This window comes from Mesoplodon densirostris, chromosome 3 (assembly GCF_025265405.1).
Source record: "Mesoplodon densirostris isolate mMesDen1 chromosome 3, mMesDen1 primary haplotype, whole genome shotgun sequence".
Taxonomy (NCBI): domain Eukaryota; kingdom Metazoa; phylum Chordata; class Mammalia; order Artiodactyla; family Ziphiidae; genus Mesoplodon; species Mesoplodon densirostris.
In genome coordinates this window covers 25,203,871-25,231,725 of record NC_082663.1, presented here as the reverse complement: position 1 = coordinate 25,231,725, position 27,855 = coordinate 25,203,871, and the positions used below count along the sequence as shown (strand labels likewise).

The 27,855-nt window shown below is 36.9% G+C and overlaps 1 pseudogene; it reads right to left on the bottom strand.

Moving 5' to 3' along the window:
* LOC132486723 (paraplegin-like) overlaps positions 1 to 5,607 on the bottom strand; it is a 52,500-nt pseudogene extending 46,893 nt beyond the window's left edge.
* Positions 5,608 to 27,855: the final 22,248 nt, after the last annotated feature.

Below are 27,855 nucleotides of genomic sequence, written 5' to 3'. Positions count from 1 at the left end.
AAGAAAATGATTTATATCTGGGATATACTTAATTCTAAGTAGTACCTGATCAAGTGTTATTCCCATAACACTTTTTAAAATAATGATAACAGATGGAATTATGATAATGATTCTACACTAAAGACATATTATTTCCCTTAATAATCTTTAAACTTCCTAGAGTGTAACGCACAGTGAACAGTAATCTTTCTTAGGTTAGACCATGCACAGTGTTGTTTTCAACTTGTTTGCCCAATTTGGCAATATTATCCCTACTGCACATATCAGATGTGATCTACCAAATAACAATTAATAATATTAGGAATGCTTCTTAATGAGGAGGTTAATGAAACTGTTAAGGGAGAAATCAATGGGAGTCATATAATGAAATACAATGGATATAAATTTTCTATAGATTAAGACAAAAAAATTTAATCTAAGATAGTGGTAGGACCTAGATGAATATTTTATTAGTAAATCAATCCCATATGCACAAAAATGTAAATGATAGGCTTTGGGGGTTCAAATACTAATTTTTAATTTCCTCCTAACTATGACATTTTAAAACCCTGCACTAGCTCTGTTCTCTTTTGTTTTGAATTTCTCTTCTATTACTGATCCTCTTGTGCCTAATTCACACTATTCATGTCCACATTATCATGTTCTTGGCTGACCATGCCCTTTAATTAGTATCCATATTACTATGCACAGAGAATTCGAAGTCTCTAAATATTCAAAGTTTACAATAATTATATGTTTTTCAGTCATACTTTTCAAAAGGGTTATTTTGCTCTAAACACCATTTTTTAAATACTGCCATCAGTATTTTTGTGTGTGTTAAGAGGGACAGTTCATAATTTCTCTAATAAAAGTCCCCCAAATCTCAGTGTCTTAAAACAATTTCTAATTTCATAGTTTAATGAAGGTCAAGTGACTCTCTGAGGCATCTCCTCTATCCTTTTTTCCAAATGTTACATTTCATCTTTCTTTTTATACATAGAATGCCCTCACTTTTGCCCTAAGAGTGACAACACAGAATTTCATCATTCAGTCTCCACAGAGCAAATCCAGAATATCCAGTTTATCCAGTTTTTCTCATCAAGTCTAGATAGTTCTTTCCTGAAAAGTAACATATGAATAATTATAGACAAATTATTGCATGCATGTGCATTCATACACACACCCTAAATATCCAAGAATGTAACAGGGGAAAAAAATAACTGGAATGAAATCTCCTGCTTGGAAAGGGAAAGAATGAAAGGCATGCAGAGTTTCAGCTCACCTGATTCTTGAAATCCACAGAATCTGTATAATGATACAAGTATCCAGACTTCTTCCACTGTATGGCTTTGTCATATTGTAACTCTTTGAATAGAGAATAGAGGACATTTCAGAAATCAGACTTAAAATGTCATATTCCTGTGGCCAGAACAAAGTCACACTTAGCAGCATGAGGTAACTGGTAATATATTCTTCTTGTGTGATGAGTGGAAAAATGAATTGGTTTGAGAAAAATATAATTATATCTGCCACACCAGAATCGCTTATGTTTCTTCACCCAGGACTCTACAGTTCTGCTCTTTTTTTAATCTGAAATCAACATATTGTTCCATCTATACTATGCTTTCTTCATCAAAATGAGAGTAATATCTTTAATGTTAACTCTTTATTGCTGGAGTAATAAATTCATGATTGAATCTAAACTGGAGTTTAAACCTAAACTTAGGTTCTTAATCCCGCCTTAGACAGTAACAAGAAAAAAAACAGGATGCTTTTTGTGTAACATCATCAGTATCTTCTCTGACTACAGTGGCAAAGGGGATTTTAGAATTTGGAATTTATCTGCCCTTATCTGGAAAAGAGCAGAACTGGTTAGACAGGTTTCTTACCTGAATGCTATTATCCAACGTTAAATTTATCTAGAATTATATCTGACAAAATGTTAGTTTAGTCTTTTGGGTCAGACAAATATGCTCTTTCTACTCCACACGTGTGTTTTTCACCCAGTGTTGAATGCATTGGCTGTGAAAAGTGTATCTACAACTTGGTCCAAACCATTTCCTCTCTTATAATCTTTCTTTATGTTAAAAGATAAACTGAGCTAGATTAGAATTTTCAAGAGTTTACAAAGCTAGAGAGAGGCATGGACATATATACACTACCAAACGTAAGGTAGATAGCTAGTGGGAAGCAGCCACATAGCACAGGGAGATCAGCTCAGTGCTTCCTGACCGCCTGGAGGAGTGGGATAGGGATGGTGGGAGGGAGGGAGATGCAAGAGGGAAGGGATATGGGAACAGATGTATATGTATAACTGATTCACTTTGTTATAAAGCAGAAACTAACGCACCATTGTGAAACAATTATACTCCAATAAAGTTGTAAAAAAAAAAAAAGAGTTTACTTGATTAGATAGATTTTAATCCTGCAGTGGCCAAATCAAAAGTGACTAACAGTGCTCTGCCGACTGGAGTTATGGGAAATGCTTTCATAGGGCAGAGCAGACCCGGAGGCACAGCAAGGACGTTGATTGGCTGTAGCTTAAGTCATTGCCTTATTTAGGAAAGCCTAGTTTGCTGTTTGTGATTGGTGGTTTTTAATTTTTTTTTTTTCTGAGATATGAATGCATTTACGGAATTGACTCTGGTGTAGGTTTCGATTTGCTTATATAGGCCACCAAGGCATTAGTGCCATCTCAGTCTAATGACTTCTTGTTTAATCACTTTAACATGCAAAGATATAGGCACAATATTAACAACAAGAAGAGATGAAATCATTATTTTTAAGTTTGTTCGTATTGATCACATGGTTATGTATAGAGACATTTCCTAAGACATTTAAGTAACTGTGATGCTCTATAAAATACATGCTCTTCTGTGTTGAAGTGTAAAAATGAATGAGTGTAATCTACTGAACCAAAAATAATTTATCCCTAGACAACAGACCAGGGGTCATTACTTGATGTCATTCAGTCATATGCATTGTCTAGCACAGGATTTTCTGAATTGAGCAGGTGTCCCATCTTTGAAGTAGGGAGTACACATCAGGATTAAGTGCTTTAAAAACAGCAGTGACAAGAAGAAGTCATTTTTATACCTGATTGGAAGTTATATCTTGGAGAATGCAATGTTGAAATTAAGCTTTGTTCTGAAATTCTGAATGTAGAATCACAGCAGATCTTAATCCTGTGCTAAAATTCTCTACAGTGCTTTGAATTGAAACACTTTTGCATTTTCCAAAACATTGAATTAAAAAAATAATAAACTTCTAAATGATATTTAGATAGCTAAGTGATATCAAAGATAATCTGAAAATTAAACCTACTTCTTTATTTATATTCAGTCCATCTGAGCATAGCTTAAATTTTTCATCTAATGTCCATCCGACAACCTCAACCCATTCTGAATAAATCTCACTGTGAACAAATATTTATAATCTCTGGTAATAGCATGAGACAAATCCATTGTCTTAACCCACCATTTGGATAGTATGTCCTTGAAATTACTATACTTCTTCAAAAAAAGATCTGAAGATATTTATATACTTTCTACTTAGGAGAGTTTACAGTTTTAGTTGAAAGAAATAAATTCAATAATTAAGCCTTATCCATTTTCCTACATATTTATTTAGTCTCTAGAAATTTTTGTATTATAAAATTTGTCATTCAAAAACCTTAAGTTTCAAGAAATCAAAACATACATTGGGAAAAGGAGGAGAGTCTATTAGGAAAATACAAGGGTGTGGGACCAAGGAAGATGACACATTTTCTTTTTCACACACATGTTCCTTCTTTCCTTGCTCGGTCCATGAAGGAACTTTTTCTACTTCACAGTACACATGGTATGCGAAAAGCAACCCAAACCATGGCTTATACCTCAAATTCACTTTATGTAATCCCAGCTAACTAGAAGAGCTAGGGAAGAGATTTTACAAGAAGGGACTGTTTTGGATAAAATTTGTTCAAAAAAAAAATGAAACAAAAACAAAGAAAAAATCACTTTATTTTTCCATAGAAAGCTTGAAACTCACTGTCAAAAGCAAATCTAATTTTGTCTTCAGTTCTTCTTCCTCATAATACAAACTTTAAAGACTGCACAGATTTTTTTTATATCTACATCTATATGCAGTCTTACATAGAAGCACATATACATGTCAGTTCTAACCAAGAATAGCTTTGAAGGAATTTTCCTGGAGTGAGAAATAGAAAGTTTAGTTGGAACTAAAATTAAATAAAAGAAATGGATTAAATCTATTCTGGGCAATTTTTTGAAGCAGTTTGTTTATTTTATTGAAAAATGTCACATCATAGCTCAACAGATTGTTTTGTGTTAATCTACCATATTATTTCAACAGAGGTACTGGTTTCAAAAAATATTGCTCCATTTAAATGCTAATATAGATACCGCTATGGAGGTCTCTTAACAATTATGGGTTCTGAATACTCTAGTTATAGAATATTTGGCCTTTATAGATAAAGTTCCTTTACTTCAGTTAAAACACTGTATCTATAAAGGGAAAGTGACTTTGTCACTCTGTTGGTTCCTAATATTATTAAATATTTATTAAGATCCAACAGTACATTAAACATTTATAAAGTAAGAATAGAATAATGTTTACTTTAATTAACCTAGTATCTGAAGTCTCTTAAGGGAGATGGATGTACATTACACACTCTTATGTGTAGCTTTTCTGGTCATAGGATTCAGAATCACAGTAGCTCAGGTATGTCATCTTTTATTATTATGGAATTAGAAAAAAACACTTAACAATTTACCTAAGTCCATGATAGTAAGCTCCTTAAATTGTAGACCGATATGTCTTTGAGATTGCCCTTACTGCTTGCACAGTTGTGTTCTTTCTAATTTTTATTTTGATATTTATTCCACTAAACATTGTTGATATCCACATTGATCAAAAAGCAGTATGTATATTTATGGGTCACATTAAGATGATATAATTTCTGTGTAATGTATTGAATCACCAACTGTTAGAGCCTCATGAGACTTCTAAGATAAACTCATTCACTTTGCCAGAAAAGAATTTATGGCTTAGAGAATTTAAGATCCATTGACAGTCCAATGCTTTTATCAACCTGTCAGTTATGAGGACAGACAGACAAGTGATCTTCCTTCTATTGTTGAAATATTTCTTATACTTATATGGTAGATAGTTCACCCTTTAAAGTGAAACATTTCTCATTGATTTCAGGGTTAAATGTTACTGTTTTAATGTTAATAATATACAAATACACATAGACCAAAGACTAGAAATAAATTTCTATTCCTACTGTTTCTAACCCAATAATGGGAGAGTGGGAATGACTTCAATACTACCATGTGCCAAGAGATGACTCAACATTCTCCTAACAGTCTTCTCTTTGAATCACTGTGAAATCAGTGTGATAAAGCATGATACCATTTGGCCTCCACATTACAGGAAAGGGTTATTTGCCTATTAAGTTTGCCTTTGTTCTTTTCTTATCAGGCTGTGATATGTCCAGTGGAACTACTTGGTATCCAAAGGCTAATATAGAGACGGAAATCACCTGTTGTACTTGGTGGTGAAGATGGTGATGATGATGATGATAATGATGATGATGACGGATGTGGTGGTGGGAATGATGATCATGTTATATAACATTGATCTAGGACCTCCTATAGGCTAAGCATTGTTCTTATTATTTTAAATGTATTATCCCATTTATTTGTCACAATAGCTTTATGAAGTAGCTACTATGGTTATCCTCTTTTTTATCTCATAGAGAGAGAGGGAAAGTACCTATATTCAAACACTGCACATCTTACTGTAACATCCTCATTCATCCATTTATAGAGTGTACACTCATATTTATTAATACTCTTATCAATATATATAACATATATCTTATATACTTACATGTTTATATATATAATATATCATATGTTTATTTTAAAGAGTTTACAGTTAATTTGAAGATCTCAAAAAATAAGTTATTGAATTCCAGTTTGAGATCTTCATTTTTATATCACCAGTAGAGAGCATCTATGTGTACTATCTTGAAGTGATCACTCTTTTTTGTGTGTGTGTGTCACTGATTTTTTTAAAATAGATCTTTATTGGAATATAACTGCACAATACTGCACTAGCCTCTGTCACACAACAGAGTGAATTAGCCACATGCACACATACATCCCCATATCCACTCCCTCTTGAGCCTCCCTCCCACCCTCCCTATCCCACCCCTCTAGGTTGTTGCAAAGCACCGAGCTGAACTCCCAGTGCTATGCTGCTGCTTCCCACTAGCTATTTTACATTTGGTAGTGTATATGTGTCGATGCTACTCTCACTTCACCCCAGCTTCCCCCTCCTCCCCGTGTCCTCAAGTCCATTCTCTATGTCTACGTCTTTATTCCTACCCTGACTAGGTTCATCAGTACCATTCTTCTTTTTCTTTACATTCCATATATATGTGTTAGCATATGGTATTTGCTTTTCTCTTTATGACTTACTTCACTCTGTATGACAGACTCTAGGTCCATCCACCTCACCAGAAATAACTCAATTTCGTTTCTTTTTATGGCTGAGTAATATTCCATTGTGTATATATGTGCCACATCTTCTTTATCCATTCATCTGTTGATGAACATTTAGGTTGCTTCCATTTCCTGGATATTGTAAGTAGTGCTGCAGTGAACATTGTGCTACATGTCTATTTTGAATTATGGTTTTCTCAGGGTATATGCCCAGTAGTGGGATTGCTGGGTTGTATGGTAGTTCTATTTTTAGTTTAGGAACCTCCATACTGTTCTTGATAGTGGTTGTATCAATTTACATTCCCACCAACAGTGCAAGAGGGTTCCTTTTTCACTACACCCCTTCCAGCATTTATGGTTTGTAGCTTTTTTGATGATGGCCATTCTGACCAGTGTGAGGTGATACCTCATTGTAGTTTTGATTTGCATTTATCTAATAATTAGGCACATCCTTTCATGTGCCTCTTCACCATTTGTATGTCTTCTTTGGTGAAATGTATATTTAGATCTTCTGCCCATTTTTTAATTGGATTGTTTGTTTTTTTGATATTGAGCTCCATGAGCTTCATATTTTGGACATTAATCCTTTGTCCATTGTTTCATTTGCAAATATTTTCTCCCATTTTGGGGGTTGTCTTTTCATCTTGTTTATTGTTTCCTTTGCTGTGCAAAAGCTTTTAAGTATCATTAGGTCCCATTTGTTTATTTTTGTTTTTATTATCATTACTCTAGGAGATGGGTCAAGAAAGATCTTGCTGTGGTTTATGTCAGAGTGTTTTTCCTATGTTTTCCTCTAAGAGTTTTATAGTGTCTGGTCTTACATTTAGGTCTTTAATCCATTTTGGGTTTATTTTTGTGTATGCTGTTAGGAAGTGTTCTAATTTCATTCTTTTACATGTAGCTGTCCAGTTTTCCCAGCACCACTCATTAAAGAGGCTGTCTTTTCTCCATTGTATACTCTTGCCTCCTTTCTTGTAAATGAGTGGCCATATGTGCATGCGTTTATCTCTGGGCTTTCTATCCTTTTCCATTGATCTATGTTTCTCTTTTTTTGCCAGTACCATACTGTCTTGATTACTGTAGCTCTGTAGTATAGTTTGAAGTTGGGGAGCCTGATTCCTCTAGCTCTATTTTTCTTTCTCAAGATTGCTTTGGCTATTTGGGATCTTTTATGTTTCCATATGAATTGTAAAATTTTTTGTTCTAATTCTGTGAAGAATGCCATTGATAATTTGATAGGGATTGCATTGAATCTGTAGATTGCTTTGGGTAGTAGTCACTGTGAACGTGTTGATTCTTCCAATCCAAAAGCATGGTATATTTCTCCATCTGTTTATGTTATCTTTGCTTTGTTTCATCAGTGTTTTATAGTTTTCAGAGTACAAGTTTTTGCCTCCTTAGGTAGGTTTACTCCTAAGTATTTTATTCTTTTTTTTTTTCCCTTGGTGGTACGCGGGCCTCACACTGTTGTGGCCTCTCCCGTTGCGGAGCACAGGCTCTGGACGCGCATGCTCAGCAGCCATGGCTCACTGGCCTAGCCGCTCCGCAGCATTTGGGATCTTCCCAGACCGGGGCACGAACCTGTATCCCCTGCATCGGCCAGTGGACTCTCAACCACTGCGCCACCAGGGAAGCCCAGTATTTTATTCTTTTTGTTGCAGTGATAAATGGGAGTGTTTCCTTAATTTGTCTTTCTGATTTTTGGTTGTTAGTAAATAGGAATGCCAGAGATTTCTGTGCATTAATTTTGTGTCCTGCAACCTTACCAAATTTGTTGATTAGTTCTAGGAGTTTTTTGCTGGCATCTTTAGGATTTTCTGTGTATAGTATCATGTCATCTGCCAACAGTGACAGTTTTACTTCTTCTTTTCCAATTTGTATTCTTTTTATTTCTTGTTCTTCTCTGATTGCCATAGCTAGGATTTCCAAAACTATGTTAAATAATAGTGGTGAGAGTGGACATCCTTATCTTGTTCCTGATCTTAGTGGAAATGCTTTCAGTTTTTCACCATTGAGTATGATGTTTGCTGTGGGTTTGTCATACATGGGCTTTATTATGTTGAGGTGGGTTCCCACTGTGCCCACTTTCTGGAGAGTTTTTATCATAAATCAGTATTGAATTTTGTCAAAAGCTTTTTCAGCATCTATTGAGATGATCATATGGTTTTTATTTCTTAATTTGTTAATATGGTGGATCTCATTGATTGATTTGCATATATTGAAGAATCCTTGCATCCCTGGGATAAATCCCACTTGATCATGGTGTATGATCCCTTTAATATGTTGTTGGATTCTGTTTGCTAGTATTTTGTTCAGGATTTTTACATCTATGTTCATCAGTGATATTGCTCTATAATTTTCTTTTTTTGTGGTACCTTTTTCTGGTTTTGGTATCAGGGTGATGGTGGCTTCACAGAATGAATTTGGGAGTGTTCCTCCCTCTTCAATTTTTTGGAAGAGTTTGAGAAGGATGGTGTTAGCTCTTCTCTAAATGTTTGATAGAATTCGCCTGTGAAGCCATCTGGTCCTGGACTTTTTGTTTGTTGGATGATTTTTAATTACAGTTTCAATTTCTTTACTTGTGATAGGTCTGTTTATATTTTCTAATTCTTCCTGGCTCTGTCTTAGAAAATTGTACCTTTCCAAGAATTTGTCCATTTCTTCGTGGTTGTCCATTTTATTGGCATATAGTTGTTTGTAGTAGTCTCTTATAATCCTTTGTATTTCTGTGGTGTCAGTTGTGATGTCTCCTTTTTCATTTCTAATTTTACTGAATTGCATCCTCTCACTTTTTTTCTTGATGAGTCTGGCTAAGGGTTTATTAATTTTGTTTATCTCCTCAAAGAACCAGCTTTTAATTTTATTTATTTATTTTTCTTATTTTTATTTTTATTTTTTTGGGGTATGCAGACCTCTCACTGTTGTGGCCTCTCCTGTGGCGGAGCACAGGCTCCAGACATGCAGGCTCAGTGACCATGTCTCACGGGCCTAGCCGCTCTGCAGCATGTGGGATCTTCCCAGACTGGGGCATGAACCCGTGTCCCCTGCATCAGCAGGAGGGCTCTCAACCACTGCACCACCAGGGAAGCCCCAGCTTTTAGTTTTATTGATCTTTGCTATTGTTTTCTTCATTTCTCTTTCATTTACGTCTGCTCTAATCATTATGATTTTTTTTCCTTCTACTGACTTTGGGTTTTCTTTGTTCTTCTTTCTCTCATTGCTTTAGGTATAGGGTTAGATTGTTTATTTGAGGTTTTTCTTGTTTCTTGAGGTGAGATTGAATTGCTATAAACTTCCCTCATAGAGATGCTTTTGTGGCGTCCTGTAGGTTTGGGTCGTCGTGTTTTCATTGTCATTTGTTTCTATGTATGTTTTTATTTCTTTTTTGATTTCTTCAGTGATCTCTTGGTTATTTAGTAGCACACTGGTTAGCCTCCATCTATTTGTTTTTCACAGTGTTTTTCCTGTAATTGACTTCCATTCTGATAGTGTTGTGGCCAGAAAAGATGCTTGATACGATTTCAATTTTCTTAAATTTTCTGAGGCTTGATTTGTGATCCAAGATGTGATCTGTCCTGGAGAATGTTCTGTGTGCACTTGAAAAGAAGGTGTATTTTACCCCTTTGTGTGGAATGATCTATAATTATCCATTAAATCTATCTGGACTATTGTGTCATTTAAAGCTTGTGTTTCCTTATTTATTTTCTTTTTGGGCAATCTGTCCATTGGTGTAAGTGAGGTGTTAAAGTCCCCTACTATTATTGTGTTAGTGTTGATTTCTCCTTTCATGGTTGTTAGCATTGTTTTATGTATTGAGGTGCTCCTATATGGGTACATAAACATTTATAATTGTTTATCTCTTCTTCTTGGATTTATCCCTTGATCATTATGTAGTGTGCTTCCTTATCTCCTGTAACAGTCTTTATTTTAAAGTCTATTTTGTCTGATATGAGTATTGCTACTCCAGCTTTCTTTTGATTTCCGTTTGCATGGAATATCTTTTTCCATACCTTTACTTTCAGTCTGTATGTGTCCCTAGGTCTGAAGTGGGTCTCTTGTAGACAGCATATTTATGGGTCTTATTTTTGTATCCATTCAGCCATTCTGTGTCTTTTGGTTGAGGCATTTAATCCATTTACATTCAAGGTTATTATCGATATGTATGTTCCTATTACCATTTCCTTAATTGTTTTGGGGTTTTTTTTGTGAGTCCTTTTTCTTCTCTTGTGTTTCCTGCCTAAAGAAGTTTCTTTAGCATTTGTTGTAAAGCTGGTTTGATGGTGCTGAATTCTCTTAGCATTTGCTTGTCTGAAAAGCTTTTGATTTCTCCATGGAATCTGAATGAGATCCTTGCTGGCTAGAGTAATCTTGGTTGTAAGTTTTTCTCTTTCATCACTTTTAAGTATATTCTGCCATTCCCTTCTGGCCTGCAGAGTTTCTGCTGAAAAGTCAGCTGATAACCTTATGGGGTTTCCTTTGTATGTTGTCATTTTTCCCTCACTTCTTTTAACATTTTTTCTTTGAATTTAATTTTTGTTAGTTTGACTAATATGTGTCTTGGTGTGTTTCTCCTCAGTTGTATTCTGTGTGGGACTCTCTGTGCTTCCTGGACTTGGGTGACTATTTTCTTTCCCATGTTAAGGACGTTTTCCTCTATAATCTCTTCAACTATTTTCTCAGACCCTTTGTTTTTCTCTTCCTCTTCTGGAACCCCTATAATTTGAATGTTGTTGCATTTAGTGTTGTCCCAGGGGTCTCTGAGATTGTCTTTAATTCTTTTTGTTCTTTTCTCCTTATTCTGCTCCTCAGCAGTTATTTCCACCATTGTGTCTTCCAGCTCACTTATTCATTCTTCTGCCTAAGTTATTCTGTTATTGATTCCTTGTAGTGGATTTTTCATTTCAGTTATTGTGTTGTTCATCTCTGTTTGTTTATTCTTTAGTTCTTCTAGATCTTTATTATTTCTTGTATTTTATCAATCTGCACCTCCATTCTATTTCTGAGATTCTGGATCATCTTTACTATCATTTCTGTGTATTCTTTTTCAGGTAGATTGCCTATTTCCTCTTCATTTATTTGGTTTTGTAGTTTTTTACCTTGCTCCTTCATCTGTGACATATTTTTTTGCCATCTTATTTTTTTTTTTGATGAGTTGGATTGTGTTTCCATCTTACTGGTTGTTTGGCCTGAGGCTTCCAACACTGGAGTTTGTAGGCTGTTGGGTAGAGCTGGGTCTTGGTGCCGAGATGAGGACCTCCAGGAGACCTCACTCTGATGAATATTCCCTGTGGTCTGAGGTTCTCTGTTAGTCCAGTGATTCGGACTTGGAGCTCCCAATGCAGGAGCTTCGGACTGACCCCAGGTTCATGAATGAAGATTGTGCAAGCTGCACGGAGTGGCAAAAAAAAAAAAAAAGTGGGGGTAGAACAATAACAAAGTAAAAAATAAAATTAGACTAGGAAATTAACAGATATGTTAGAAAGAATATAAAAATAAAAATATAGATGAAACAACAACCAGAAGGTAAAACAGAACCACAATAGTAAAAGAGAGGAGAAGAAAATAAAAAAGGTGGAAAAGGCCTTGGCTGTGGAGGGCGGGGCCTAAGCAGGGGTGGGGTTTGGGTGGTGGGTGGGTCCTATGCTTAGGACCCCCAGGGATGAAAAAGGCCCTTGGGGGGTGTGGGGTGTGGGCCTTAGGCTCAGTTGAACAGAAGGGGCCCAGATGTGCCTCGTGCCTGTGGTCTCAGAGGGTGGGGGCCCCACTTGGGAGCCCAGCAACTTCCTGGGCTCGAGTGGGCAGGGCACACGTCCTCGGCTCCTCTCCCTCTCGTCCGGCCCTGGAGGGCCCCTCCTGCCTTCCTCTCTTGCTGTCCCCCCCACCTCCCTCCTATGTCCCCAGGACCCATGTGGCCTGGAGGGGGCTTTAGAGGGCAGGGGACCCGGCCTGGGAGCTCAGCAGGCTTCTGAGTCTCGAGTGGGCAGGGCCAAGCCCTTCACTCCTCTCCCACTGCTCCAGTCCTGGAGGACCCCTCCTGCCTGCCTCTCCTGCTCTCTCCCAGCTTCCCTCCTATACTCTCAGGACCCACGTGGCCCAGAGGGGGCCTCTGAGGCTATTGGACCCGGCCTGAGGGCTGTGCAGACTTCTCCAGCTGATTGGGCAGGGGATACACTGAGCCTGCTCCCCCCTGATCTGAACCCCCAAGGGTCCCTCCATGCGTGGGAAACACTCCCCCCTCTAAGCCACCCCTCAGGGGTGCCAGTCCATCTGACCTCCACTTCTCCCCCCCTCAATCCCCCCACATCCTACCAGTTTGCTTGGGGGTTCCTCTGATCACCTTGGGTATCAAGGTCCCCCACCAGCATCCTGTAGGCACCCTAGTTGTGGGGAGACGCAAACTCCATGTCTTGCCACACCGCCATCTTGGCTCTGCACCTGTGATCAGTCTTAATAAGGTTCTCATACACTGTCTTTAAGGGCTGTAGGTGAGAGCATTCTGTTTAATATAAAATGTTATGGCCACCTTAATTTATTTTATGCAAAGTAATAAACAAAGACCATGGTGCAATTTCCAGTAATTTACACTTTCAGTCATTTTCCTTCTTAGACAATTTTACATTTACATTTTAAATTATTTTGGGTTAATTTAGTGACTCAGTTATTCATTTCACAATGTTTGGGAAAAAATCAGTGGTCCAAACATCTTATAAAAGTATATATTGATATGAGCTGACTCTAAGTCAGACTAGATTAAAATGGAAGGTTATTTGGAAATTTCCTACCATTTGTATAAAGTGAGTTGCACTTTATCTTCAGTGTAGCCTGAAATTGGAATTTGCTATATAAAGCATATTATTTGCTAAGATTAGGGTAGTTTGACTAGATGCAGCATAAATAGTTAGGTATTGCAGGCTGTTTAAAGAGACAAGTTCAATGATTGAAGACGATCACCTACTTATACCTTTTCCCCAGCAGGTACATATGCTCCCTCTAATACAAATCATGTAGTTCTTGTTATGGACTGAATGTTTGTGTGTCCCACAAATTTATAAGTTGAAGCTCTAACCACCAGTTTGGCTATATCTAGAATTGGGGCCTTTAAGGCAGTGAGGTTAAATGAGGTCACAAGGGTGGGTTCCTGATCTGATAAGATTAGTGTCCTTAAAAGAAGAAATATGAGAGTGTTTCCTGCTCTTCTCTGTCTTTCTCTTTCACTCTCCCTGAGTGCCCAAAAAAGAATTCATGTGAGAACACAGTGAGATGGCAGCTACCCCCAAGATGGGAAGAATACTCTCACCAGAAACTGACCATGCTAGCGCCCTGATCTTGGACTTCTTGCCTCTAGAACTACGATAAAGTTAATTCCTATTGTTTAAACTACCTAGTCTGTGGCATTTTGTTGTCTCAGACTGAACAGAGTGATACAGTTTCTAAATATAATTTTTCCCCTGTTTCTTTTCATATCACTGTACAGTAAAGTATTTTTGTACTAAAATTATTAGGGCAATACCTTGGGTTGTATTTAGATTTTGTCTTTCATCTCAATTTAGCTTCCAGAGTTATTATGTTTGACTTTAGCATAGCATTCAGGGATATAGGCATTGACTGCAGACTGTGAGAGTTATACCTCCTTAGAAGAGGTCATCAAAAAATGTGACTTCCGGGTAAGATGGCGGAAGAGTAAGATGCGGAGATCACCTTCCTCCCCACGGATACACGAGAAATACAGCTACACGTGGAACAACTCCTACAGAACACCTACTGAACGCTGGCAGAAGACCCCAGACCTCCCAAAAGGCTCGCCCCGCACTCCGTACCCCTCCCTCCCGCCCGGCCTGAGTGAGCCAGAGTCCCCGAAGAGGCTGCTCCTTTAACCCTGTCCTGTCTGAGCGAAGAACAGACGCCCTCCGGCGACCTACGCGCAGAGGCGGGGCCAGGTCCAAAGCTGAGACCCAGGAGCTGTGAGAACAAAGAAGAGAAAGGGAAACCTCTCCCAGCAGCCTCAGAAGCAGCGGATTAAAGCTCCACAATCAACTTGATGTACCCTGCATCTGTGGAATACATGAATAGACAACAAATCATCCCAAATTGAGGAGCCAGGAGTCAGTGCTGTGCCTCTGAGGTGGGAGAGCGAACTTCAGGACACTGGTCCACAAGAGACCTCCCAGCTCCACACAATATCAAACGGCGAAAATCTTCCAGAGATCTCCATCTCAACAGCAGCACCCAGCTTCACTCAACGACCAGCAAGCTATAGTGCTGGACACCCTATGCCAAACAACTAGCAAGACAGGAACACAACGCCACCCATTAGCAGAGAGGTGGGCTAAAATCATAAAAAGTCCGCAGGCACCCCAAAACACACCACCAGATGTGGACCTGCCCACCAGAAAGACAAGATCCAGCTTCATCCACCAGAACACAGGCACTAGTCCCCTCCACCAAGAAGCCTACACAACCCACTAAACCAACCTTAGCCACTGGGGACAGACACCAAAAACAACGGGAACTACGAACCTGCAGCCTGCAAAAAGGAGACCCCAAACACAGTAACATAAGCAAAATGAGAAGAAAGAAAAACACACAGCAGGAGAAGGAGCAAGATAAAAACCCACCAGACCTAACAAATGAAGAGGTAATAGGCAGTCTACCTGAAAAAGAATTCAGAATAATGATGATAAAGATGATCCAAAATCTTGGAAATAGAATAGACAAAATGCAAGAAACAGTTAATAAGGACCTAGAAGAACTAAAGATGAATCAAGCATCGATTAAAAACACAATACATGAAATAAAAAATACTCTAGATGGGATCAATAGCAGAATAACTGAGGCAGAAGAACGGATAAGTGAGGTGGAAGATAAAATAGTGGAAATAACTGCTGCACAGCAAAATAAAGAAAGAAGAATGAAAAGAACAGAGGACAGTCTCAGAGACCTCTGGGACAACATTAAACGCACCAACATTCGAATTATAGGGGTTCCAGAAGAAGAAGACAAAAAGAAAGGGACTGAGAAAATATTTGAAGAGATTATAGTTGAAAACTTCCCTAATATGGGAAAGGAAATAGTTAATCAAGTCCAGGAGGCACAGAGAGTCCCATACAGAATAAATCCAAGGAGAAATACACCAAGACACATATTAATCAAACTGTCAAAAATTAAACACAAAGAAATCATATTAAAAGCAGCAAGGCAAAAACAACAAATAACACACAAGGGAATCCCCATCAGGATAACAGCTGATCTCTCAGCAGAAACTCTACAAGCCAGAAGGGAGTGGCAGGACATAATTAAAGTGATGAAGGAGAAAAACCTGCAACCAAGATTACTCTACCCAGCAAGGATCTCATTCAGATTTGATGGAGAAATTAAAACGTTTACAGACAAGCAAAAGCTGAGAGAGCTCAGCACCACCAAACCAGCTTTACAACAAATGCTAAAGGAACTTCTCTAGGCAAGAAACACAACAGAAGGAAAAGAACTACAATAACGAACCCAAAACAATTAAGAAAATGGGAATAGGAACATACATATCAATAATTACCTTAAATGTAAATGGACTAAATGCTCCCACCAAAAGACACAGACTGGCTGAATGGATACAAAAACAAGACCCATATATATGCTGTCTACAAGAGACCCACTTCAGACCTAGAGACACATACAGACTGAAAGTAAGGGGATGGAAAAAGATATTCCATGCAAATGGAAACCAAAAGAAAGCTGGAGTAGCAATTCTCACATCAGACAAAATAGACTTTAAAATAAAGACTACTAGAAGAGACAAAGAAGGACACTACATAATGATCAAGGGATCAATCCAAGAAGAAGATATAACAATTGTAAATATTTATGCACCAAACATAGGAGCACCTCAATACATAAGGGAAATATTAACAGCCATAAAAGGAGAAATCGACAGTAACACAATCATAGTAGGGGACTTTAACACCCCACTTTCACCAATGGACAGGTCATCCAAAATGAAAATAAATAAGGAAACACAAGCTTTAAATGATACATTAAACAAGATGGACTTAATTGATATTTATAGGACATTTCATCCAAAAACAACAGAATACACATTTTTCTCAAGTGCTCATGGAACATTCTCCAGGATAGATCATATCTTGGGTCACAAATCAAGCCTTGGTAAATTTGAGAAAATTGAAATTGTATCAAGTATCTTTTCCGACCACAATGCTATGAGACTAGATATCAATTACAGGAAAAGAGCTGTAAAACATACAAACACATGGAGGCTAAACAATACACTACTTAATAACGAAGTGATCACTGAAGAAATCAAAGAGGAAATTAAAAAATACCTAGAAACAAATGACAATGGAGACACGACGACCCAAAACCTATGGGATGCAGCAAAAGCAGTTCTAAGAGGGAAGTTTATGGCAATACAATCCCACCTTAAGAAACAGGAAACATCTCGAATAAACAACCTAACCTTGCACCTAAAGCAATTAGAGAAAGAAGAACAAAAACATCCCAAAGTTAGCAGAAGGAAAGAAATCATAAAAATCAGATCAGAAATAAATGAAAAAGAAATGAAGGAAATGATAGCAAAGATCAATAAAACTAAAAGCTGGTTCTTTGAGAAGATAAACAAAATTGATAAACCATTAGCCAGACTCATCAAGAAAAAAAGGGAGAAGACTCAAATCAATAGAATTAGAAATGAAAAAGGAGAAGTAACAACTGACACTGCAGAAATACAAAAGATCATGAGAGATTACTATAAGCAACTCTATGCCAATAAAATGGACAATCTGGAAGAAATGGACAAATTCTTAGAAATGCACAACCTGCCAAGACTGAATCAGGAAAAAATAGAAAATATGAACAGACCAATCACAAGCACTGAAATTGAAACTGTGATCAAAAATCTTCCGACAAACAAAAGCCCAGGACCAGATGGCTACACAGGCGAATTCTATCAAGCATTTAGAGAAGAGCTAACACCTATCCTTCTCAAACTCTTCCAAAATATAGCAGAGGGAGGAACACTCCCAAACTCATTCTACGAGGCCACCATCACCTTGATACCAAAACCAGGCAAGGATGTCACAAAGAAAGAAAACTACAGGCCAATATCACTGATGAACATAGATGCAAAAATCCTCAACAAAATACTAGCAAACAGAATCCAACAGCACATTAAAAGGATCATACACCATGATCAAGTGGGGTTTATTCCAGGAATGCAAGGATTCTTCAATATACGCAAATCAATCAACGTGATACACCATATTAACAAACTGAAGGAGAAAAACCATATGATCATCTCAATAGATGCAGAGAAAGCTTTTGACAAAATTCAACACCCATTTATGATAAAAACCCTGCAGAAAGTAGGCATAGAGGGAACTTTCCTCAACATAATAAAGGCCATATATGACAAACCCACAGCCAGCATCGTCCTCAATGGTGAAAAATTGAAACCATTTCCACTAAGATCAGGAACAAGACAAGGTTGCCCACTCTCACCACTCTTATTCAACCTAGTTTTGGAAGTTTTAGCCACAGCAATCAGAGAAGAAAAGGAAATAAAAGGAATCCAAATGGGAAAAGAAGAAGTAAAGCTGTCACTGTTTGCAGATGACATGATACTATACATAGAGAATCCTAAAGATGCTACCAGAAAACTACTAGAGTTAATCAATGAATTTGGTAAAGTAGCAGGATACAAAATTAATGCACAGAAATCTTTGGCATTCCTATATACTAATGATGAAAAATCTGAAAGTGAAATCAAGGAAACACTCCCATTTACCATTGCAACAAAAAGAATAAAATATCTAGGAATAAACCTACCTAAGGAGACAAAAGACCTGTATGCAGAAAATTATAAGACACTGATGAAAGAAATTAAAGATGATACAAATAGATGGAGAGATGTACCATGTTCTTGGATTGGAAGAATCAACATTGTGAAAATGACTCTACTACCCAAAGCAATCTACAGATTCAATGCAATCCCTATCAAACTACCAATGGCATTTTTCACAGAATTAGAACAAAAAATTGCACAATTTGTATGGAAACACAAAAGACCCCGCATAGCCAAAGCAATCTTGAGAACGAAAAATGGAGCTGGAGGAATCAGGCTCCCTGACTTCAGACTATACTACAAGGGTACAGTAATCAAGACAGTATGGTACTGGCACAAAAACAGAAAGATAGATCAATGGAACAGGATAGAAAGCCCAGAGATAAACCCAAGGACATATGGTCACCTTATCTTTGATAAAGGAGGCAGGAATGTACAGTGGAGAAAGGACAGTCTCTTCAATAAGTGGTGCTGGGAAAACTGGACAGGGACATGTAAAAGTATGAGATTAGATCACTCCCTAACACCATACACAAAAATAAGCTCAAAATGGATTAAAGACCTAAATGTAAGGCCAGACACTGTCAAACTCCTAGAGGAAAACATAGGCAGAACACTCTATGACATAAATCACAGCAAGATCCTTTTTGACCCACCTCCTAGAGAAATGGAAATAAAGACAAAAATAAACACATGGGACCTAATGAAACTTCAAAGCTTTTGCACAGCAAAGGAAACCATAAACAAGACGAAAAGACAACCCTCAGAATGGGAGAAAATATTTGCAAATGAAGCAACTGACAAAGGATTAATCTCCAAAATTTATAAGCAGCTCATGCAGCTCAATAGCAAAAAAACAAACAACCCAATCCAAAAATGGGCAGAAGACCTAAATAGACATTTCTCCACAAAAGATATACAGACAGCCAACAAACACATGAAAGGATGCTCAACATCTTTACTCATTAGAGAAATGCAAATCAAAACTACAATGAGATATCATCTCACACCAGTCAGAATGGCCATCATCAAAAAATCTAGAAACAATAAATGCTGGAGAGGGTGTGGAAAAAAGGGAACACTCTTGCACTGCTGGTGGGAATGTGAATTGGTACAGCCACTATGGAGAACGGTATGGAGGTTCCTTAAAAAACTACAAATAGAACTACCATATGACCCAGCAATCCCACTACTGGGCATATACCCTGAGAAAACCATAATTCAAAAAGAGACATGTACCAAAATGTTCATAGCAGCCCTATTTACAATAGCCCGGAGATGGAAACAACCTAAGTGTCCATCATCGGATGAATGGGTAAAGAAGATGTGGCACATATATACAATGGAATATTACTCAGCCATAAAAAGAAATGAAATTGAGCTATTTGTAATGAGGTGGATGGACCTAGAGTCTGTCATACAGAGTGAAGTAAGTCAGAAAGAGAAAGACAAATACTGTATGCTGACACATATATATGGAATTTAAGAAAAAAAAAATGTCATCAAGAACATAGGAGTAAGACAGGAATAAAGACACAGACCTACTAGAGAATGGACTTGAGGATATGGGGAGGGGGAAGGGTAAGCTGTGACAAAGTGAAAGAGCGGCATGGACATATATACACTACCAAACATAAGGTAGATAGCTAGTGGGAAGCAGCCGCATAGCACAGAGAGATCAGCTCGGTTCTTTGTGACTGCCTGGAGGGGTGGGATAGGGAGGGTGGGAGGGAGACGCAAAAGGGAGGGGATATGGGAACAAATGTATATGTATAACTGATTAAATTTGTAAAATAAAAAAAAAAAAAATGTGACTGCCAGTTGACCTGCAAGCTGGACTGGGCCATTGGAGGCTCCCCACTCCTTCCCCTGTCCCTGGAATGTGTTTTCCACTTGCCTTCCCCAATCCCAGAAGCTGCTCCAAGGAGACAGCTTTGAGATGGAAGTGTGATGTTAAGACTGTCTGGGCCTAGGTATGTGATTGAACGTGGTTAAGGCCTCCTGTGTATGTGACTGAACCCAGTTAATCTTAATTTTTAAGATTCTGGTGGACAGGTGTGGAAATCTATTCATCTTGCAGCTGCCTAATATAGGCCTCATAAGTAAATCCCCTTGCTTTTTAAAATTAGCAGCTGCCAATCTGGAGTGTTCTGCCTTTCTCTTCAGTGTCTCTGCCCACTGCATAGGGGACCAGTTTCAGATTACACCTGGGAAGCTCCCATGAACCAGCATACCTAGAGACGTGTATCTTTCTTTTTAAATACTCAGCTCATTTTTTAAATTGTTTGATCAAATCTTTTCAAAGTCAAATGTGAGAAGTCAACTAGTTAATACTTAATTGTCCCTCCAAAACTTTGTAATAGAAAAATAGAAATGAGAGATATTTATTTCCAAGTTTAGAATAGGGTTAGGGATGCTGAAAATCATTGGGTTGTCTTTTCACACAAATTGCATACTTGAAAAAATATCCTGGAACTAATTTAGATAGCAAGATATTCCTGAACTCAGTTATACATTCACCTCTTAAGCTCCACTTCAGATTTTACTATTGTTTGTGGGCAACAGAGGACTTAAAGCAGATCGAGTCTGGCAAGGCCAGCATGAGGCTTTCCTATATTGGTTGTGAAACTGAATATTTAGACATTTCAGTTAGTTAGTTGTTTTATATTGTTACCTTTTAATAAACAGCTTCTGAAAGTATATTCTACTTCTGAAATAGTCTTATTTAAATAAGAAGGAAGTAGGTCTTTACTCTTACTAAGGCACTGGCAAATCTTAAGCGACCTGAGAAGTCTTGATAATCTGTATGAACAGTATTTTTTGAGAATACTTATTTAGAGAGATTACAATATTGGAAAGCTCCTAAAGAGGTCATTAAATTCTTAACCTATACTAGACAGAAAGGTGAAGTAAGATTTCAATATATTGACTAGAGAACTCTAGGCTGTTAATGCCAATGTTACAGCTGTGACATTATATGAGACCTTATCAACTTTATTCACTGCTATACCATAATTAGTATAGCTGTACCATTAGGATAGTAAGGATTAATCACACAGGCTATCAGTATTCTTTGTAAATAAGCAATCACTTATTTATAGGTGTAGTTAATATGATATTGATTCACCAGCTCATTGTGGAATCAGTGTCAAATCTCGACATTAGTCAGGTAAAGAAATTTTTCCTCAAGGATACAGCCTAAATTAGTGAATGGCTTAATATTTTCTGATTTTATACAAAACTACTTTTACAAAGTTTGACAGATTATAATTTAGATTAAACTATTTTAATGGATTCTGGAGGTGGAAGTTTTTCATCTTGGTTGAGGTTCTCTCTAGAAGTATCTACCTCTGGAGAAATTAGATTCCATTAACTGTCTGATTCATTTAACCTGCAATTCTCAGAAAACAAACACATTCGCCATCACCAGAGGCTGGATATTTGAAGAAGAGACCACTTTGGTTTTATAAGCCTGTGGATTTTTTTCATCTGCTCAGTGTGCTTAGGTAAACTGTATCTATTTACTCTGTGCCATAGAAGGACTGTAAAAAATGCTTCCACTTTTTGGAACTTATCCAAATTAAAGAAATTAAGTTTCCATAGAAATACAGCTGACTCCCGTCAGCTATGTGCTCCAATATATCTGTGTTTTCTAACTTGTTCTCCATTCTAAATATGCTTTTCTTCTCTGAAATGCCTATCTCCTTTGTGCGTACAGTTATTTGGTGGTCCTTTATTTTATCTGCCTGCCAAAATCCACAGAGAAAGGAAATGTGCCATCCTTACAACTTGCATAGGCAAGTTTTGAGATTTTGCAACTACAGTTGTGCATGTATTGAATGCTCCCCTTCCTTCTCGTGCTTTTGCATGTGGAAATTGCATGCTTGATTCAATCCCCTAAATAATTCAACTTGGGGGTGGAAAAAACAGATGCTTGAATGTATATTTACTGACTTTTTACGTGAAGTCATTGTAAAAGTCAAAAAAATATCAGAGATTCTCAGAACTTTATGTTTAGGCCAGTTGAAAAATGTTCCAGGTTCTTCTCTTTGTTCCTTCTGTTTTCTGCTCCACATTGAATGTGAAGAATGTTAAAAAGCCAACATTCTGCCAAAAAGCAATTACCTTCATGAAAAGAGCTTGAATAGATATCTAAATGGACTTACATATGCTCATTTACATTATGTGTATTTTCACTAAAATTATGCTTTTAAATATAGTACAAGTTTATAAATCCTGAAAATAACTGGCTTTGTCACCTGGAAATTTTCTCTTCAGTAACCATGCCCTCCACATGTATACTGCATAACCTGAGAAGATACAGAGTAGATAATGAGAGATACTTTACACCAAAGGAAAGAAAAATTAAAAAAAAACAATGATTCTATTGTTTTCTTTATTTTATAACCTTTCTATAAGATTCTTTAAAATTACTACAAAGTATAAAACTAAGAGTAGGCTAAAACATGAGAACTGCAAAGTCAAGATCATGATGTAGGAATCTCTGTGTTAGTTCAGGATAGTTGAGTTATGAGGGTAAGATAAAGCCAAGTGTGGAGTTAAGAGCACTGAGCTATGCAAACTATCACCTCCCCACAGGATCTTTTTCCATAAAACCTCCTAAGATCACTGAGAAGACTGATCTCTTGTACTAAATTTACCAGTGGATATTGCTGACCTGACCTTGTAGTTACTGTGGAAATTCTAACAGCTTACATAAAGTCTCTCATTGGATAAATTTATCTTTTCTGACAGCCACATAGTATTGTGACCATGAAACAATGGGATATAAAAGAGTCTGTCTTCATATACTTGGCAGTGAATTCTTTATAAACATCTCCCTATTCTGTGGTGATGGGAAAACGAAACAAAACAAAAACTCAAGATTTGGGGGGCTGGTTTTCACTCATGCTTTATCGATTACTGTTTTATGAAAATTGGCCAAACCTTTATCTCTTTGGATTTCAGTTTTGTATTATATAAAATAGAAATTAATAGTCCTTGTTTTTCTTTGTACTTCACAGGAATTTTGTAAGTAATCAGAGTTTTTAAAGTTTGTGTGTATGTGTGTGTGTGTATGTGTGAATTAAAATATTTTGAAACATGTAAACATCTAAATGTTAGGTAAGAGAAATAAAAAATAGCCCAAAAGGAATATTTTCTTTCTATAGGAGGGTCATTTCAATTTTAATCTTTTTAAATCTTTTGATTTTATATAGTACTGTACATTCATTCTTCATGTCCAAGTCAGTCAAACTGAACGTGATTTTACTGAGTGTTTATAGAATGTGTATACTGGACTAGGCTGGCCTTTTTAAAAATTTAATGTCTGTACTTAGTCTGTGGTTATGCTTTCTATTTTGCTGGAAATGAGATTCTCTTTTTGAAACTGTGACACTGGTATTTTGATCACATCAGGCATCTTGCTTCTTTTCTATCACTCCGCTATTTGCTTTACAAACAAACATGGTTGTTTCTCAGCTCCCACAGCTGTACACTCCACTTGCTCTATCATTTTAGGTCATTACAATTACAGGGGGCCTTGACAAATCCATTCATGAAAGGTATGTTTCTTATTTTTTTCTATTCTTGTATTCAAGTCCAGGAGATAAATGTTATCCCTCCTCTTGAACTTGGAAACATGGGGAATATCGTCCTTCATTCTCCTCTCCAAATCTCACTAGGTTTAGAGAATGCGGTGTTAATAGAAGGTATTTTCAGCATCAGTAACATTTTGGAGGCTGAGTGTCCTTGTCATTTTAATTCAATCTTAGGAAAGATGGAATATTTTCCTTCTTGAAAAGATGGGTAACTAGTATCAGAATTACATATAAGTAAGTTGCTTTTCAAATATTTTCAAATAACGTGCTCTAAATGGTAATATTAAACACTATATAGCTATCCCGAAGGTGGATTGCATATATCATCATTAAAACTAAGACAGGTAGAATAATAAATATTGCCTCATATAGATAAGGTCCAGAAATACCTGTAGTGTTGTGGGTGGTCATCTCCTGGAGTATAGGGGTTTAACATGGAAATTCTGATATATACTGGAATAAACTTTGAAAAAAATAATTTGTTCATAGATGATGTATGTTCATAAGAAATGCTAATATATGCATTTAATAAGTGGTTACTGTGTTTCCTATACTAAGTGTTTTTTTTACATGGTATATTATATAACCTTAGGTGTTATATAAAAATAAGTTTTACTTTATAGCACCTATTAAACACCTATTTTTATTTATTTTTTAACATCTTTATTGGAGTATAATTCCTTTACAATGTTGTGTTAGTTTGTGCTGTATAACAAAGTGAATCAGCTATATGTATACGTATATCCTCATATACCCTCCCTCTTGTGTCTCCCTCCCACTCTCCCTATCCCATCCCTCTAGGAGGTCACAAAGCACCAAGCTGATCTTGATCTCCCTGTGCTATGTGGCTGTTTCCCATTTATAATTTCCCATTACCATTTACATTTGGTAATGTACATATGTCAATGCTACTCTCTCACTTCATCTCAGATTACCCTTCCCCCTCCCCGTGTCCTCAAGTCCATTCTCTACATCTGCGTCTTTATTCCTGTCCTGCCCCTAGGTTAATCAGAACCATATATATATATTTTTAGATTCCATATATATGTGTTAGCATATGGTATTTGTTTTTCTCTTTCTGACTTACTTCACTCTGTATGACAGACTCTACATCCATCCACCTCACTACAAATAGTTCAGTTTCGTTTCTTTTTATGGCTGAGTAATATTCCATTATATATATGTGCCACATCTTCTTTATCCATTCATCTGTCGATGGACACTTAGGTTGCTTCCATGTCCTGGCTATTGTAAATAGAGCTGCAGTGAACATTGTGGTACATGACTCTTTTTGAATTATGGTTTTCTCAGGGTATATGCCCAGTAGTGGGATTGCTGGATCGTATGGTAATTCTACTTTTAGTTTTTTAAGGAACCTCCATACTGTTCTCCATAGTGGCTGCATCAATTTACATTCCCACCAACAGTGTAAGAGGGTTCCCTTTTCTCCACACCCTCTCTGGCATTTATTTTTTGTAGATTGTTTGATGATGGCCATTCTGACCGGTGTGAGGTGATACCTCATTGTAGCTTTGATTAAACACCAATTTTTAAATGAGCGACTTTGAGGTATTAAGAGCCAGTTGAAATTTCCACAGCCAAAAAGATGTAGTTCCCAGATTCAAAGTGAGGAAGAAATTTTGCTCTTATCCACTTAGGTACAGCTTCCTTCATGCCTGAAGTCTGTCCTATTTCCTTTATACCTCTTTCTCATGGAGCAGACATAAAAAATAAATAAATTAAATGAATTGACTTTCTTTAAAGATTTTAACTTCTCTCAGAATATTTCAGTACATGTACATGTAATGTAGATGGCAGTGATGCATATGGCAGGATCAAGGTCTGTATCTGTAGGACCATACTTTAGGGAATATCTGTATTCAAGTGCTTGGTCTACTTCATTTGTCTCTCCATCTAGAACTGGAGTTGACATGCCTCTTACACATATTCCATTTATCTGTCTGACTGTTATTTGTCAGTTTCTCTGTCTAGCAATCTACTTTAATATGCATCTAATGTGATGGTATATATCATTGTTCATCCTCAGAATGCTTGCTATGTCCTATTTCATTTTTCATTTCCTTCCCCATCTAAAAGATTTATTGATTTCTAAAATAATGACAATGGATGCAGTTCATACTCTAACAGGATTAATCTGATATACTTGAGACTATAGTAGTATATATTTTGTTCCTCTTTCCTCTGTTTATTTAATTGTGCTTATAACATTATGCATGTAGATATAATACTGAAATCAGGAGTGATTGAATTAAGTATACACTTACTATAAATATTTATTTTCACTGTAAACACACATCTATAATTTTATAGGTATATTAACCTCAAACAATATGTTATGTCACTATCACATCATATCTAACTTGTACTTCATATCCAATTCACTGGGTTACAATAAAGTGTTTTAAAGGGCATGAATTTTGTCCACAGTGCTTTATCATGAGATTCTAAGAAGCTGATGTAAGCACATTTAGTTGAAGCAGGAGTAAATTCTTATAATGGCTAGCTTGGGCAGTAGACCCACTGGGGTGTGTAACTCTCCTCCAGTGATGACTTACAACCTTGGACAAGATACTTAAATTTTCTAAAACTCAGTTTTCTCAAACAGAAATCACAAAAGTTGTCTCAAACTGTCACTATGGGATTTCTGCTTCTAGCTATAATGGAGTAATTGGCACCAGATTACTAGACTAGCTCTCCTGAAAAAAAAAAAAAGAATTGTTTTTCAGATATTGGACATAAGCAGCATTATTCTATGATATCTAAGAAAAAGGAAATCACTATGATGATCCTACACTTTGCCTGGAGGCACTTTCCAAATTGCAGTGCTGGGAAGTAGCGCTGAGGTTGTTTGCAGAACCCTTGAAAAGTTAGTAAGGTAGAGATTAGACTTCATGGCAGCAAGGTTTGCTGAAATTTGTGTGACGGGGTGTTGAACAGAAAAGAAGGTTCACAAATTCATATAGGAGTCTCTAAGTTTTTGATCATATAATAAATATATGGTGAAGATACAGTGTGAGTCTCCATAGACTGACAGAGAAAAATTACCTTGGAGCAGTGGAAACTGCACAATATACTGGGATATGTAAAAATTCCAAACAAGCAGTCAGGAGACATATTTAAACACCACAGGCCTTCAGTTAAACCCCTGTAAGGCCATGCCTCAGGATTAAGGTGATTCTCATGAGAGATTTTATATGCCTACCCTAAACAAGCTAAAAATAAATATCCTAAAGATAGAGCTGACCCATTATTAAATTAACTACCTGACGCCCTCCCCAAAAAACTGAAGACAAAATTTATTCTCAACATATAGCATTTATAATGTCCAGCATACAACAAAAAATTACTAGATATGCAAAGAAGCAGAATAAATCTAACTGTATTACAAATATATGCAACAACCTTATTGACTGGGGTGACAAAAATAGTGCTGACCTAAGTAACTTTGGAAAGGACTAGAGTCTGTTAGTCCAAAGGCAAATAAACTGGGCATAGGCACTGTGCACTAACTGATGAAATTTCTTCCATTAAGGGTGCAGGTTAACAATATTGATACTCTATTCATGTACACAGGACTGAAAAAATTGTGTAAATTAATGGCATTTAGTGGGAGCTGATGTTTTCACTCTTGGAATGGAAATTTACAGATAAGCCTGAGCAGGAGGCTAAAATGAGCCATGGGGTCATGAATTCTAGATGGAAACATCAGAATGAGTTTGTGCATAGTTTATTATAGATGCAGATGGTTACATATAGAAATATATATAGATAAGTGAAAATACATAATAGTAAACAGGCATATATTTCCAGTCTCCTTCAGCTGAAAGAACCTTGAAGCAAAGACTCCAGTAGCAGCAAGCATCCCCAGCACTCAAATCTTGAGGTCTAATACCAT